Source organism: Zalophus californianus, chromosome 3 (assembly GCF_009762305.2).
Source record: "Zalophus californianus isolate mZalCal1 chromosome 3, mZalCal1.pri.v2, whole genome shotgun sequence".
NCBI lineage: Eukaryota > Metazoa > Chordata > Mammalia > Carnivora > Otariidae > Zalophus > Zalophus californianus.
In genome coordinates this window covers 180008031-180025385 of record NC_045597.1, presented here as the reverse complement: position 1 = coordinate 180025385, position 17355 = coordinate 180008031, and the positions used below count along the sequence as shown (strand labels likewise).

General features: G+C 40.8%; 1 protein-coding gene and 1 pseudogene across 3 annotated transcripts in view; one reads left to right on the top strand and one right to left on the bottom strand.

The window, feature by feature from the left end:
• ACSL3 (acyl-CoA synthetase long chain family member 3) overlaps positions 1–17355 on the bottom strand; it is a 73563-nt gene that overhangs the window by 41152 nt on the left and 15056 nt on the right. Inside the window, exon 2 of one of the 2 annotated variants that reach the window (XM_027591015.1) lies at positions 8948–9002. The exons of the other annotated variant lie outside the window; for it this stretch is intronic. The gene's annotated coding sequence lies outside the window, so the exon portion shown is untranslated. The remainder of the gene's footprint in view (positions 1–8947; positions 9003–17355) is intronic. 2 annotated transcript variants of the gene reach the window in all.
• LOC113920728 lies at positions 290–911 on the top strand (annotated as a pseudogene). The gene has a single exon (XR_003519357.1). The product of XR_003519357.1 is annotated as a protein Asterix-like (transcript).

The window sequence follows — 17355 nt, the reverse complement described above, 5'->3', positions numbered from 1 at the left end:
CTTCCTTTTCTACAAGCCAAATTTCTTTTTAAAAAGTGTTGAGGGGCGCCTGGGTGGCTCAGTCGGTTAAGTGTCTGCCTTTGGCTCAGGTCATGATCCCGGGGTCCTGGGATCAAGTCTCGCGATGGGCTCCCTGCTCCATGAGGTAGCCTGCCGCTACCCCTGCTCCTTCCTTCTTTCTCTCTCCCTCTCTCTCTGACAAATAAATAAATCTAAAAAAATCTTTTAAAAAAATGAAAACTTAAAAAAATTAAAAAGTATTGGGAAGAGGCTCGACCTCCGACCCGCCATGTCCACCAACAATATGTCGGACCCACGAAGGCCAAAGTGCTGAGGTACAAGCCCCCGCCGAGCGAGTGTAACCCGGCCTTGGACGACCCGACGCCGGACTACATGAACCTCCTCGGCATGATCTTCAGCATGTGCGGTCTCATGCTCAAGCTGAAGTGGTGCGCTTGGGTGGCTGTCTACTGCTCCTTCATCAGCTTTGCCAACTCCCGGAGCTCTGAGGACACTAAACAGATGATGAGTAGCTTCACGCTGTCCATCTCTGCCGTGGTGATGTCATATCTGCAGAACCCTCAGCCCATGACGCCCCCCTGGTGATGTCATCCTAGGACTACTCTGTACACCTTCCCCCAGGCCTGGCCCCTGGCTGTTCAGCCTCTGCCCTCAGCTGCTGTCCTGGGCTTCCCTGAATGAGGTAGTCTCAGGACTCACAGCTGGATGGAGGGAACCTGACCCTTTACCTGGGATTCCACTTCTGCTGGGCAGAGCAGAATACCCTAGGCCTACCCCTCCTGCCTGCCTTTCCCACCCTGCCTGCTGCTGGGGGAGATGCTGTCCATGTTTCTACGTGTATCCACTCTTTTTGTTGAAACCAGTTAATTATTAATAAAGTTTTGCATTCTGGCAAAAAAAAAATTAAAAAGTATTGTCTTGAATGAAATCAAATAGGAAACAATTTAAGCAAGGGAATTTATAGGTTTCTCAGCTTGATACAGAATAGGGTTTTGGCGGGGGGGGGGGGGGGGGGGGGGCTAAATTTGTTGTTCTTGTTGCTACCATACAGTGCATTACTGGTTTCTGGAGTAGAATTCAGTGATTCATCACTTACATACAATACCCAGTGCTCATCACAACAAATGCCCTCCTAAATGCCCATCACCCATCTAGCCCATCCCCCACCCACCTCCCTCCATCAACCCTCAGTTTGTTCTCTATCTTCAGGAGTCACTTATGGCTTGTTTCCCTCTCTTTTTCAGAAAAGGAGTTTTAAACATGCATACACAAAAACACATGCATAAAAATACATATATACTAGTCTTGGCTCTGCCACCAGTTACTATGAGACCTTGTCTAAGTCAATAAATTGTAATTTTCTCATCATTAATGATGATGGAATTCACTTAAATCTATTTTAAGACTAAATTGTACTGATGCCAAGTGCTCCCAAATCAATTTTGGAGTACTGACAACCACCAGACACTGAAGAAGTAAATGACCAGAGGAACCCATTTCTATCCCTGTCTTCTATACAAAACACTCTTCCCCCTTGGTGGAGGGTGGGGGATGGGCAGGCAAGAGTTCCCACGCTTTAAAAAAAAGGGGGGGTAGGGCGCCTGGGTGGCTCAGTTGGTTAAGCGACTGCCTTCGGCTCAGGTCATGATCCTGGAGTCCCGGGATCAAGTCCCACATCGGGCTCCCTGCTCAGCAGGGAGTCTGCTTCTCCCTCTGACCCTCTTCCCTCTTGTTCTCTCTATCTCTCATTCTCTAATAAATAAATTTTAAAAATTAAAAAAAAAAACTCAATAGGAAGATTTCTAAGGTCCATTTCTAAAATTCTAACATTTTCCAGTCAGATCAGACTGTCTCCATAGTGGGCAAATGAACAGGTCCAAGAAGGGAGTAAGGAAAACCTTTACTTCCTTTTCATTTTGAATCATGTGAATCCATTATTTTAACAACAGCAAAAATACTTTTTTAACATATAGTCGAAAGACAATATGGACAGTCTGTGAGAATGTGCCAGTGTTTCACAGACTGATCCAACAAAGATAGAATGGGCTCATCTCTGGGTTAAATTTCCTGCCAAGTACAAAACTGCTTCAAACCAACCAACACACACACACACACACACACACACACACACACACACACACACACACACACCAGTTTTAATGCACTGAGCAAAATATGATTTCATACATTCATCCTGACCTCTTGCATCTCTACCCACATAACTAAAAGAACCAAGAGTCAAGTACTGCTAGATGGTACATTTATTTAAGCAGATAAATGTATAAAGCCTAAGGTCTACATAAAAAAGCAGCTAAGTGATCTTTTTATACATCAGAATGTCCCTTCACTCTTAACTGGGGACAGTCAGGCTTAACAAATAAAAACAGAAGATAGCCAGTTAAATTTGAATTTCAGATAAACAATGAACAAATTTTAGTGTATGTAAGTCCCATACATATATATCAAACATGTAGTAAAAAAATTATTCAATGTTTATCTGAAATTCAGATTTAACTGAGTGCCTTATGTTTTATATGGCAACCCTAATCCCATCCCCAGGCCACCACCAAGTGTGACAATTATTAGGAATGACCAACCACTCTGGGCTGCCTCACACTTTGGGGTTTCCCAAGACACAGGACTTTCAGTACTAAAACCAGGAAAGTTTTAGGCAAACCTGTCACCCTACAATTAACCATCTCATGGAATAAGCATATTGTAGCCTGGATTCTACCACTAGTTCATTTTGATCTTTCGTTTATGAAACAATTTTTCTGTCTATTTTCCCATGTCTGTCATCGTCTGTCATCATTTATCTAACGCACAAAATTTAAAGTGAGGATAAAATGGATGCAGCAAGTAATAAAAAGACTCTGGAAAAATGCAAAGGTGCTATAAATGCTAGTTATTAGTATAGTTGGTTTGGGTACAAAGTTCTGTTTATGCAAAATTTCAAAGCGGTTTTACCTAGTTTTATTTACATACTTTATATAATCTACCGAAGGTACTATTACTTGCAACACTAGTTTGACTGCATATAAAAACGTTCAATAGACTTGCTCCTTTTAGAACTGTGGCAATAAGCTCTTGGTGTGATGCTGGCCTCCCCACTTACTCACTGCGTAATAGGGGACAATTCCCTTAACACACCAAAGCTTCAAGTTCACTATACAACTGGGGTGATAATAATAAATGCCTCACAAAACTCCCTTTGGGAACAAAGAAATCAGGTGAACACGCTCTACATAAACTACAAAATACAATCCATGTGTTCGTAGCATTTTAAATTCATTTATGCCGAACTATGTATACCAATGCCAATACTTTTCTTTCATCGTGATTATTTCTTATTTATACCCCCACTGACTCTGAAGATACTTAAGTCAAATGTATGCTTACTGAGAGCCTAGGCCATGGAGCCAAACAGACAGAGTCCGACATTTAGTTCTACTACTTACTAAATGTCACCTTAGGTCAACTACTTTCCTAAGCCTCAATGTCGTCACCCGTAAAATGTGAAGAGGAGCAGTATGTGTATCAAAGAGCGTTAAGAGGGGCGCCTGGGTGGCTCAGTTGGTTAAGCGACCGCCTTCGGCTCAGGTCATGATCCTGGAGTCCTGGGATCGAGTCCTGCATCGGGCTCCCTGCTCAGCAAGGAGTCTGCTTCTCCCTCTGCCCCTCCCCTCCTCATGCTCTCTCTCTCTATCTCATTCTCTCTCTCAAATAAATAAATAAAATCTTTAAAAAAAAAACAAAACAAAAAACAAAGAGCGTTAAGAGGACTCAGCTAGCATGCGTCAAAGGTGGTATGTCTGCCTCACAAGCAGCACTCCGGCCTCAGCCGCACGTTATCATTATCGTTTCAGGTTTCAGGCATTTAAGATTCTAAAGTTTAGAAGCAGCTGAAATCATAGATCCATCCATAAAATTCCTTATAGAATAATAATAAGAGAAGAAGGATATTTAACACATCTTGTATTTGGAATTGGTATTCCATTCAGCATCTCTAGTTCACTAGTCAATTTTGGGGATTTCTCTCCATGAGCTTCAGTCAGATGATGACAAATTTATCTTTAAGAAAATACATATATGAAGAATATTTTCTTCTCATGGCTCGTACTCCATGCTCGAGTTTAAACATCCTTGGAGTGTGTGACACAGAACTATCGGATCCCACCCTGTGGGTCCTACTCCAGTCCCAAAGGTAAAGAACACACATGCAATATAATTCGGGACCAACTCTGTTTAACCAACTCAACTTACGGGGCCTCCATACATCTAAAAAAGTTGATCCGCAACAAACTTCCCTAACTCTTAGGGTTTTTATAGTATTACGCCTATGGCTAATAACCTCATGCCAAGATCCAGCAACACACAGGGGAGTCCTCAGAGGTGCTTCATCAGTCCTGTCATGTGGTAGGTCCCCAGTCACCCCCCCACCCAGACAACACACAAACACACATGCGCTCAGGGTTCTGAATCATGTTGCTTCACCTTCCTCATCTAAGGGAAAAACCTATTCCTACTCCGCTTTCTACTCACCTTCCAAGCCATGTATCTTCCCTTATTATTATATCCAAAAGAAGTGATATGAAATTCTCTATATACAAGTGCAGCTTTTTATCCTAGAATTTTGTTTAAGGCTGATCCATAGAAAGGAAATGGGGGGAATGGCATGGTCATTATATTATCCAAATGGTAGGGCAGAGAAACTAAACCTTAGGAGCCCTACTTCGTAGCAGTTTTGACAAATTCATCAGTGTGTCCTAACCAGCCAAGAATTAAATGCCCTGACTGTATTATAACAATACTGAATAGGACTATTTACACCCCCCCCAACTGTTAGTACTAAATCCTTACTTATTCCAATTATCTCCAAAATGGTTAATGAGAGCCACCTATATAAATGTTTCACGAGAACATGATTAGATTATATAATGACATCAGCCAGGTACTTGAGGGTCTTAGTAACTTCAAGTCAATCCAGGTGAGTACTTTTATTTAGTATTACATGAACCTAAAACTAAGAGAGTGGATTGGTTGGTAGTCCAATTAACAATTTCACTTTTGAACTTAACTATTTTCTTCCCTACAGTAAAAACAGAAAATGAAATTAAAGAAAATTCAAAGGCCGGAGGCTAAATAGTTGCAAACATATGAAATATGTCAACAAAAGTAATGTGCTTAAAATAAGCAAAATAAAGTACACATTGAGAAGATAGTTCAGGTAAATGTAGCCTCTGAGAATGTAAAGAGATTAACTTGTCAAAATTAAGATTTTCAAGATAATTTTAGTCTACACCATCTAAATCTACCCAATCTAAATCAATACCTTTTAATTTTAAGAATTTATAAACTGTTCAATAAGATACTTCCTTATCTTTTCTCCATATCCTTCCTCATCCCAAAAGCCCTATCTGTATCTTGGCTAACAGTTAAAAAACAAACAAAGGTGGGGACCTGGGTGGCTCAGTTGGTTAAGCTTCCACTTCTTGATTTCAGCTCAGGTTATGATCTCAGGGTTGTGAGATCAAGCCCCGGGTCAGGCTCTGTGCTGGGTGTGGAGCTTGCTTAAGATTCTCTCTCCCCCTCTGCCACCAGCCCCCAGTTCTCTCTCTTTTTAAAAAAAAATTAAGAAAAAGCAAATAATATATATAACAAGAACTGTAAGTACGTTGTAGAAATATGTAACTACAGGATAAATAACCTGCATCATAACCAACATTATATCAAATTCATTATTTGTATTATCTAAATGTTAATTAAGAATAAGGTTTAACTGGAACCTGGGTGGCTTAGTCATTAAGCATCTGCCTTCGGCTCAGGTCATGATCCCAGGGTCCTGGGATGGAGCCCCTCATGGGGCTCCCTGCTCAGCGGGAAGCCCGCTTCTCCCTCTCCCACTCCCCCTGTTTGTGTTCCCTCTTTCGCTGTGTCTCTGTCAAATAAATAAAATCTTAAATAAAAAAAGAATAAGGTTTAAACATGCAATACTTCCTTCAGTAAATACTTAAGTCTTTTACTGTATTTCACTTTATTCATATAATCTTATTCTATTTTTCCTTAACTTTTTACATAAATTTTCTTCTTCCCATAAACTATTTTACCACTAAGCTTTTCTGAAACAAAGAGTTTTCAAAATTAAAGCTATGAAGATATGGTCTTCCCTCTCCTCTCCGCCATTCTCCGGTGTGCCCAGCTTTCTGGCCTCTTGCAGCTTTCCCATTAAGTGTTCAAAACCTAGATTGTGTTTTAAAACTAGAAGGCACAAGAAAAAGGAATCTACCTTCAACAGCTATGAGAAATATCCGGCCCTACTCTAGGAAATTTTTTCGTGATTAGCCAAAAAAACAGCAAACCTGCTGCTGTCCCCATCTCCTTCCAAACTTCAAACCTAGATCACTTTCATATAAGAATGACAATATTCTGAATAATTTCTCTACTGCATGGCTATATGCACAGATAACCTTTTTTGTTACCATCTGAATGTGGGACAATGAATCATCAAGGTGAGTGAAGTCCTGAAGGCCATCAGAACTTGTCTACTCTAGAAAATACTTAAATGTAAATTACTAGAATCATGGACAGAATATACTTTAAACCAATATAACTGAACACCAAGAAAAAAATAAGAATGGACTTGCTGTGCATCTAACAGAGTTAAGACACTAGACAACACCTATGGCAATGGGTCTACATTTATTCATGTACAACTCTGTTAATGTTCTTCAAATTCTACACACCCTTTTTCGGTAGACTACTAACACCAACAGCATTAAAATAAAACTCTAATCACAATCTGCTTCTCCAGATTTTTTAAGGAGCTCAAAATACTTCACTCTAACCATCACACAAAGGACATGTTCACATGCAAATCAGTTCAATTCTTCCATCATTTCAGAAGTCACAGGCCTTCTGAATATGCACAGTTCCCACATGTAACACCGTGTGGTTCTAACTTTTAGAATACAAGACACCAGGTTCCTCAAACCGTCTGTGACATTCCGTTTACTTCCTAATATACTTAACCGGTATACAGTGACAAATGTCCTTTCCCTTTTTGGGTACCTGCTCAAGTCTAGGCAAAATAATGAGAGACAAAGTTACTTTTGTCACTTTGCTATAGCACTTTTTCCCCAGGCACCACTCACCATTTCCTTGTCCCCTAAGTAGGTGTACTAAAACTCCATAACCATTTACCCATCTACCCCAATCCAGCCAAGCCTCTATAAAGGCAAAACTAACTGCAGTCATCTATACAAATGCCTTACTATTTAACACCCATTGTTTAATACACAGTAAATTGTATATACATTTATATATATATATGCATAAAATTTTTTTTTTTAAGTATGCTCCATGTCCAATGTGGGGCTTGAACTCAGGACCCTGAGATTGAGAGTCACATGCTCTACCAACTAAGCTAACCAGCTGCCCCTACACAGTTATCTTTGCAATTCCAATTTCTTTGTAAATCTAAACTCTGTTGGGCCATTCTTAGCCAGAAATTCAAAGTCTGGAGTTTCCAAAATCCACTAAAAGAAATTTGTAGTGAAATTACTATGTACTGATGTATTTACTTAGTGACTTCAAAGCACTCCTCACGTGGCCAAGTATACAATCCAAGAAAATGTAGGCACCGAAATGTCTAAAATAAAGTGAAGACACATCAACGGACAAGGAATATTCCTCTATCCATCACACCTGCTTAATTACAAAACGGTCATTTTGGAAATGCACATAAAAGGTCTAGAAGGACACACTCCAAATTGGTAAGGGGCAGTAATCCCCTCGCAAAAGAATCATGGGAATGGAGAAGTTACCCTTTTACTTACAGACTCCTATACTGTTTAGTTTTTTAATAATAAACATAATATTTATTTGCATTCTTTTTAAAATCCATAGAAAACAAAGATTAGTAAATTTGACCAATGTGGGCAAAGATTTGTGGGGGGGGGGGGGTGGGAAGGGAAGCAAAGATTTTGAAATGATCTTCTGAAACAGAAGATAAATGTCAACACTCATGATTCAAATTGATAAAAATGCTTACTGCTTTTATATTCTCAAAGCATTCTTAAAGCATTTTATCAACATGGACTATTCCTTGTTAACAGCTCTATCCAATTTTACTTGTACTCAGATGCTAAAAAGTTTCAGTTCACTTGATCCTCAAATTCTTGCCCCAAAATTTCAAGAAACTAATTCACTTCAGGAGCCACAGTAAGGTAAGACTACAACCTGCCACATTCTAGCCCACTGCAACTATGAGTAACATGTAGAACTGGCTGCAGGTTAACAAAAAGCCCACTGCTGTTTTCCGGGCCTGCAACCAACAACTTCTGTTAAAATGTCCAGTTTGGAATTTCAAATAACACTAACACAAATTTAAAATGACCAGCACATGCTGAAATGGTAATACCACTCTAACTAGTGCTAAACTTCACAAAATAAAGAGGTTATTGAGTTCACAAACGCTCACACAAATACTTCAATGAAATTCAATTTGAGAAAAGATCAGTGATATTGGTGAATAACATGGCTTACTGTTCCAATGCATTTGTACTGAATTAAAATTAGTAGGAATGGGACGCCTGGGTGGCTCAGCTGGTTAAGCATCTGCCTTTGGCCAGGGTCATGATCTCAGGGTCCTGGGATCGAGCCCCACATCGGCAGGCTCATTGTTCAGCAGGGGTCCTGCTTCTCCCCCTCCCTCTGCCTCTCTCTCTCTCTCTCTAATAAATGAATAAAATCTTTAAAAAAAAATAAACAAAATTAGTAGGAAAGCTACCTTCTACCTTCGTAATTCTACAATCACAAAATGGGAAGAATTAAAAAAAATTTTTTGACAGTTTAGATACACTTGGTTTTTAACTTAATACACTGTATGCTGAAGTATTTTGCAGTTATAACAAAATTAACATTTTACCAGTTGACAATGGTAGGTGCTAGTGCCTTCAAGATCTGCGTCTTTGTTTCGATACCTGTCAAAACAAACATAAACAGACGAACATTACTACTTGTAGTCTCATCAGAGCCAAATATCAGCCTTTTCCTGGAGATATTTTTACTTCCAAAAACTTACAGAAAAATTTCTGTTTTTGAAAACACCATCTATCACACTAACAAATGACATTTTATCATGTAACCTTTCACCGAAAAAAGCACGTTATGTATCACTACAGATCTATTAGAATGGACAAAATCCAAAAATACTGACATCACCAAATGCTGGCAAGAATACGGCGCAAGAGGAACTCATTCATTTCTGGTGGGAATGCAAACTGCACGGCCACTTTGGAAGACAAGTTTGACAGTTTCCAAGAAAACTAAACATATTTTTTACAGTATGATCCAGTGACTGCGCCTCCTTGGTATTTACCCAAATGAGCTGAAAACTTATGACTAATGGAAAAAAATATATATACAAATATTTATAGCGGCTTTATTCATAATTGCCAAAACTTGGAAGTAACCAAGATGTCCTTCAGTAGGTGAATGCATAAACTGTGGTACATCCAGACAATGGAATATTATTCAGCACTAAAAAGAAATGAGCTATCAAGCCATGAAAAGATATGGAGGAAACTTAAATGCATATTACTAAGTGAATGAAGTCAATCTGAAAAGGCTACATACACTGTCTGATTCCAACTCTACAACATTCTGGAAAAGGAAAAGCTATTGAGACAGTAAAAGGTTGCCAAGGGTTAAGGAGGAAAATGGGGATGAACAGGCAGAGCACAGAGGATTTGGGGGGTGGTAGAATCACTCTGTATACTTTGACAGTAGATAAACATCATTACATATTTGTCCAAACCTACAGAATGTATAACACCAAGAGTGAACCCTAAAGGTAAAATAAGGACTCTGAATGATAATGATATATCACATCAGTGTAGGTTCACTGACTGCAATAAATGTGCCATTCTGGTGTGGGACTATTGATAATGAGGTCAGAGGTATATAGGAAATCTCTGAACCTTCTGCTCAATTTTGCTTTCAACCTGAAACTGCTCTAAAAAATAAAGTCTATTAAAATAAAAAGGTACATCCAAAACTTTTAAGGCATATACTGGAGTTTATTCTCTCATAATGGTAATGGTCAAGAAGAATAATTACTAAGATGTATAAACAGTATTTCACTGTGTATACAACACTTTTATCCACTATCCCAATGATTTTTTTTTTTAAGATTTATTTATTCATTTGAAAGAGGCAGAGAGAGAATACAAGCAGGGGGGGAGAGGGGGAGGGAGGAAGCAGACTCCCCACTGAGCTGAGGGCCAGACGTGGGGCTCGATCCCAGGACCCTGGGATCATGACCTGAGCCGAAGGCAAACAGACGCTCAACCATCTGAGCCACCCAGGCGTCGCTCAATGATTTTTTTTTTTTTTAAGATTTTATTTCTTTGACAGAGACACAGCAAGAGAGGGAACACATGCAGGGGGAGAGGGAGAAGCAGGCTTCCCGCTGAGCAGGGAGACCGACGCGGGGCTCGATCCCAGGACCCTGAGATCATGACCTGAGCAGAAGGCAGACGCTTAACGTCTGAGCCACCCAGGCACCCCCCTCAATGATTTTTCTCAAATGTTTGTGAAAGCAGGCAGGTTTGCGGTCACTACAGGCATTTAAAAAAATAATAATAATTTAACGTGAGCCCAAATGCACGGAGCCTGTAAGTGGAACTAATAGTTAAGTATTTTGACAAAATTTAGCGTTATCACTACTCATTCTTAATTTCCTCATTCCCTGGGAGGCGGCCAGATATACTTAAAAAAAAAAGGACTAGGCCTTAAAACCAGATATCCCGTGCAAGACTGTTGAACCACAGATCTGTACCTCTGAAACAAATAATGCAACATATGTTAAGAAAAAAGAAAAAGAAGAAGATAGAAGGAGGGGAAGAATGAAGGGGAGTAAGTCGGAGGGGGAGACGAACCATGAGAGACGATGGACTCTGAGAAACAAACTGAGGGTTCTAGAGGGGAGGGAGGTGGGGGGATGGGTTAGCCTGGTGATGGGTATTAAGGAGGGCACGTTCTGCGTGGAGCACTGGGTGTTATGCACAAACAATGAATCATGGAACACTACATCAAAAATTAATGATGTAATGTATGGTGATTAACATAACAATAAAATAAAAAAAAAAACAGATATCTCCGGGTCCATAGCCCCCACTCTTTCTCATTAGCAATGACTCTAAACAAATTCATTCGTTTATTCATCCATTTATCCATCTATCCATCTGGGTGGGGGGAAATCTTACAAATTTACCTGCTATTTCTTATGCCAGTTTCCTCACACGTAAATAGGGACGACAACATATATATACAATTCATATCCAGAGTATCTGTTGAATTTCTATAAATAAAACTCAGTAGAAGAAATAGGCTACATACATCCATGGGACCTAATGTCCATTAACTATGAGAGAGATCTGTCAAATAAATAAATAAAATCTTAAAAAAAAAGATATGTCCATTAAAAAAACCTAAATGTCCATTAACTATGAAATAGCCTCACGATCAAAGAAACACAAATGAAAACATTATCCTTCCCCCCATCGAATTTTTTTAATTAGAAAAAACATCACAAGCATTGGCAAGAATAGAGGGAACAAGAGTGCCGCACTTCGGAGAGCGATTTGGCAGCATTCAGCAAAAGCTGAAAATGTGAATTCCTATGACCTAGCAAATGCCTCCTTAAAAAATTTGCCCTGGAGAAATTTTGGCACATGTGCATACTTACTTTACCATATTTTGCTTTGTTAATTAAATGGCCCAACATGACAGGTCCTGGTATTTAATTGGCCTTTAATAAATGTTGAATCTCCTCAACAACTAGTTAGTGAATGAATGCCTACTCGGCTCCATACCCAATGCTTCCCATTCTGGGAATGTGCCCACAAGACTCAAAAAGTTCCCACTCCAGAGGTAGAGACCAACAAGACAAATAGTACTGACATGGCCAAAACTACTGGATAAGGAGACAGGCTGTATTAAGGAAACAGGCAAATGCAGTCCTCGGTCTCAGAGGAGGAAAGGTCAAGGAAGGCTGACTAAGAACTGAGCGGATCCACCAATTTTTGGCAAAGGACCCGAGAGAGGAAACCGGAGGCTGTAACAACAGCATCTGCAAAAGCACAGAAAGCACTGGAGACCTCTTAAGTACCCGGAAGCAGGCTGATAGATGACCCCAGAGGTATCAGGCCCTAATCCCTGGAACCTGCAAATGTTACCTTACTTGAGAAAGGGGTCTTTGCACATGTGACTGAATTAAGGATCAGGGGATGAGAGAGCAATCGGGATGATCAGCTGGGCCCTAATGCCATCACAAGCGTCCTTAGAAGAAAGGTGGCAGATCTGACACTCCTTCTGAGAAGGCAACATGAGGACAGAGCAGAGATGTACTGCTGGCCTGGAAGGCTGGAGCCAGGCCACCAAGTACAGCAGGCACAGCGACTGGAGAGGCGAGAACAGACTCTTCTCTGGAGGGGGCACCGCTCTGCCAACGCCTGATTTCAGCCCAGTCAGCTTCTGGCCCCTTTTAACTGTGAGATAATTGATCTCTGTTGTGCTAAGCCACAAAATTCGTGGTGTTATAGCAGCTCTAAGAAACAAAGGCAATATCTCACCGGCACTGCCCTGTAAGCCCTGCAAAGTGCTAAGTGGTTTAGATATTACCCAAATCTCTGAAGAGCCATCCAGATATGTACGCAGAATAGCCTATCAGATCTCTCACAGTGTTAAATCTCATGCCAATGTGGGAAATTTATTAATATGGGGGGGGGGGGAACACCTAGAAACAGAAAAATTAGAATCAAAAATCCAGAGAGAATATGAAGTTCTGGATCACCAGATATTTAACAAAAACTCATCACGATGGAGGACACAGATGAAAACTGAAAGGGGGGGGGGCAGAAATGGATAGAAACAGACGATGCAGGAAATAGAGGGAATACTTTAAATACATGTGACTAATCCTTCAAAAAGATATGAGGCTCAGGCGCCTGGGTGGCTCAGTCGGTTGAGATTCTGCCTTTGGCTCAGGTCATGATCCCAGGGTCCTAGGATCGAGTCCCACATCGGGCCCCCTGCTCGGCGGGAGACCTGTTTCTCCCTCTCCCACTCCCCCCTGCTTGTGTTCCTCCTCTCGCTGTCTCTGTCAAATAAATAAAATCTTAAAAAAAAAGATATGAGGCTCTTGTTGATGAAACACAAATGGGGCACCATACAGGACTAAAAAGAAAAAGCTCTTGTTAAAAGTAAGAATAGCACCTGATATTAAATTTAAAAATCAACACATATACATTAGAAAAAAGGCTGAGACTATTTTCCCAGAAAGGAAGCAAAATCAAAGTAGTAAAAAACAGGGCACCTGGGTGGCTCAGTTGGTTGAGCGGCTGCCTTCGGCTCAGGTCATGATCCTGGAGTCCCGGGATCGAGTCCCGCATCGGACTCCCTGCTCAGCAGGGAGTCTGCTTCTCCCTCGGACCCTCCCCCCTCTCATGCTCTCTATCTCATTCTCTCTCTCAAATAAATAAAATCTTAAAAAAAAAAAAAAGTAAAAAACAGAAATCAAAAAAGACTTTTAAAAATAAGGTTGTAGCTGGGGGCATAGGGCTATAGGGGCATGGGGTTCTGGGGGTTTCCAAAAGTCCAGGGTCAGCCACTCACCAAAGGCAGACACACAGTGGTGGGGAAATGAGAAAGGAAATGTATTTCAGTGAGGCCCACACAGGGAACAGAGCAGACTGATGTTTTAAAGACTGCCTCCAGGGGCGCCTGGGTGGTTCAGCCGTTAAGCGTCTGCCTTTAGCTCAGGTCATGATCCAAGGGTCCTGGGATTGAGTCCCACGTCGGGCTCCCTGCTTGGCGGAAAGCCTGCTTCTCCCTCTCCCACTTTCCCTGCTGGTGTTCCTGCTCTCGCACTCTCTCTCTCTGTCAAATAAATAAATAAAAATCTTTAAAAAAAAAAAAAAAAAAAGACTGCCTCCAAAGTGCTGAAAATACTTCTAGGTTTATGCAAGGAAATGTGGTACAAGGTCAGTGGGTACATGGAGGTGGGTAGTGAAGTTCAGATGGATCACTGTCTTGGGATCAACCACACACACAGGTCTGGCTGGCTCAAGGCACTCCTGATTGCATGAGGGGGTAGTTTCGGTTCCCGTCACAAGATGTTCTGTGCAGGGTCTTTTGCCTGAGTTAAAGGGATAAGCTGGAAAGAAAAACTTAATTAGAAAGTCTGAGGTCAAAATGGCGGTAGTAAAGTCCTTTTTCAAGGTGTCAAATTAATCCAAAAGATCAAGTTCCACTAAAAGGAGTTCTAGAAAGAAAGAACCAAGAAAATGAAGAGGCAGAAATTACTGAAGCACTCGGCAGTAAAATATCCCAGAGCTGATGGATGCTAGTCTTCAGTTTGAAAGGCCCCACGAGTGCTGAGCAGATGAATGGGGGCAAAAATAAGTGACCTCTAGACACAACCTTGTGAATTCTCAAGAGCAGTAGGTTTAAGAATATCCCAAAAGCTTCCAAAAAAAAAAAAAAAAAAAAAAAACAGTAGGTCACCTACAAATAAGTAATTATATAACTGATCAATACATAAGGATACTTTACAGAAAGTGCTCCAGACAAACCAGGATGTATAGTCACCCTTCCTTTTTTTTTTGAAGATTTATTTGACAGAGAGAGACACAGTGAGAGAGGGAACACAAGCAGGGGGAGTGGGAGAAGGAGAAGCAGCCTTCCCACCAAGCAGGGAACCCAATGCGGGGCTCGATCCCAGGACCCTGAGATCATGACCTGAGCCAAAGGCAGACGCTTAACGACTGAGCCACCCAGGTGCCCCTATAGTCACCCTTCCTATAAAGGAGTAAGAATCATGCTGGCCTCAGATGTCTTTGTAACCCTGGAAGGCTATCAACAATGCCTTCAAAGTTTTGAGGGAAATGAATTTTAAACTAGAATTCTACTCCTGGCTAAATTCCTGATCAACCACCAAGTAGAATAAAGAAATATTCAGAGATGTAAAGCCTCAGGAAATTTACATTCTGCAAACATACTCTGATAAGAAATTATTTTAAAAAGTCCTCCACCATGTGCACACATTCATAGTACTTTTAAAGACAATTTTATTAAAGCTAGAATTGACCTACAATTTTGTACTATTTTACAAGAGCCAGATCCCATAGGTTAAGGGCTTAGTCCTGCAAGACTATTCCCCACTTGCTAGTCACGGGTCACCAGCTGGTTACAAACCAGGGATTCCCACAATCCCCTCCTCAAATTCAATAATTTGCTAGAATGGCAACTCAGGAACACCCATTACTTATGTTTACCGGTTTATCATAAAGAATACATCTCCAGAACAGCCAAAGGGAAGGTATGCATAGGGCAAAGGACAGGGGGAGGAGGCGACACCGCAGAACTTCCAAACCCTCCCCAGGTGTGCCACCTTCCCAGCACCTGGCCCAGGTCACCAACATGGAAGCTTGTTCATCGTTCAAGAGTTTGTTATCTCCAGCTCCCTCACACCTCATAGGAGGTCGATGGGTGGGTCTGTAAGTTTAAACTCTCTAATCATTGGGTCTTTCTGGTGACCAGCCCCATCCTGAGGCTATCTAGAGAACCCCAACCTAAGCTGCTTCATTAGCATAAACTCAGAGGTGTTCAAAGGGAGTTTTTATGAATAACAAAAGACTCTTATCACTCAGGAAATTCCAAGGGTCTTCAGGAGCTCCGGAGGTGCCAGTAGTGGGGACAAAGACCAAACATATTTTTGTATTATACCCCAGGATTCTGTCATCATTCTCTATATTAGCAGTTTAAATAGGAGGGAAAGGTGTGATCATGTCAGTATATGTATTAAAAAAAAGTATTTAAGGAAATATCAATAATCAACTTTAAAAGGAACTTCATATTACAAGGCCTTAGTAGAGAAAAAATGTAAAACATCTAATAATTTTTATACTGATTGTATGTTGAAATAATATTTTGGATACAAGTAGTTCCCCCCCTTTATCCCCGGGGCAGGGGGATACATTCCAAGACCCCCAATGGATGCCTGAAACCACACATACTACTGAAACCTGCAGACACTATGTTTTCTCCTATACATACATACATACCTATGATAAAGTTTTATTTGTAAATTAGGCACAGTAAGAGATTAACAATGTTAAAAAGAAAAATACAGGTCCGAAATGGCATCACTTAAGCCAAATCACCATATGTGGACTTTATACCTAATCTTCTTGCAGTTTCAACCTCCCTAAGAAATGTAGTTTTAATGGGGTCAGGAATTTTCTGATCAGCATCAATGAGGTAATATGTCACAGGGGCCTTCTCCACACACCCCCAAAAGGAAGATGATTTAATTTGCATAAAACCCCCTGCCATCCCCATAAAGGAAGATGATCTTGAACGAAACATCCTTTTTTTTTTTTTTAAAGATTTTATTTGACAGAGAGAGACAACGAGAGAGGGAACACAAGCAGGGGGAGTGGGAGAGGGAGAAGCAGGCTTCCCGAGGAGCAGGGAGCCCAAGGCAGGGCTCGATCCCACGACCCTGGGATCATGACCCGAGCGGAAGGCAGACGCTTAACGACTGAGCCACCCAGGCGCCCCCTCAATCCTTTTCTTTTTTAATAACTTTCTCACCCCACCCTCTTCCATTTTCTACAACTCCTTGGAGCTCCCCCCTACTTGCTGATGGGATGCTACCCAAGTCATGAATCATTTAATAAAATCTAGTAGGTCTTCAAATTTACTTGGTTGAACTTTGTTTTTAAACAGCAATAATAATAAAATAGAACAATTTTAACAATATACTGTAATAAAAGTTAGGTTAACTATACTGGAATTAAAATTAAAAACTTTATTAAGGTATGTGAATATAGTCTCTTAAAACATTTTATCTTACTGTACTCACCCTTGTGATAGATGATAAAATGCCTAGGGAATGAGATGAAGAGAGATGAAGAGAGGTGAAGGAGGTGAAGGAGGTGAAGGTGGTGAAGGTGGTGAACGTTGTGGACCAGCCTTAAGCTCCTGCTGACCTTCTGAGGAAAGGTCAGAAAAAGAAGAACATTTGTTTCCAGGCCAGGGTTGACTTGAGGGTAACTGAAACTAGGGACAGAGAAACTGCAGATAAGGGGGTACCTACTGTATGCTGGATTAAATAAAATATATTCAAGTTACCGGGGTGGTTTTTTTTACTTTATTTAATATGCCTACTAGAAGTTTAAAGTTACATATACGGCTCATATTTGTGGCTCTCATTGCATTTCTTTTAGACAGCACTGCAGTTCAGCCAACGCAATAATGAGAAAAAGA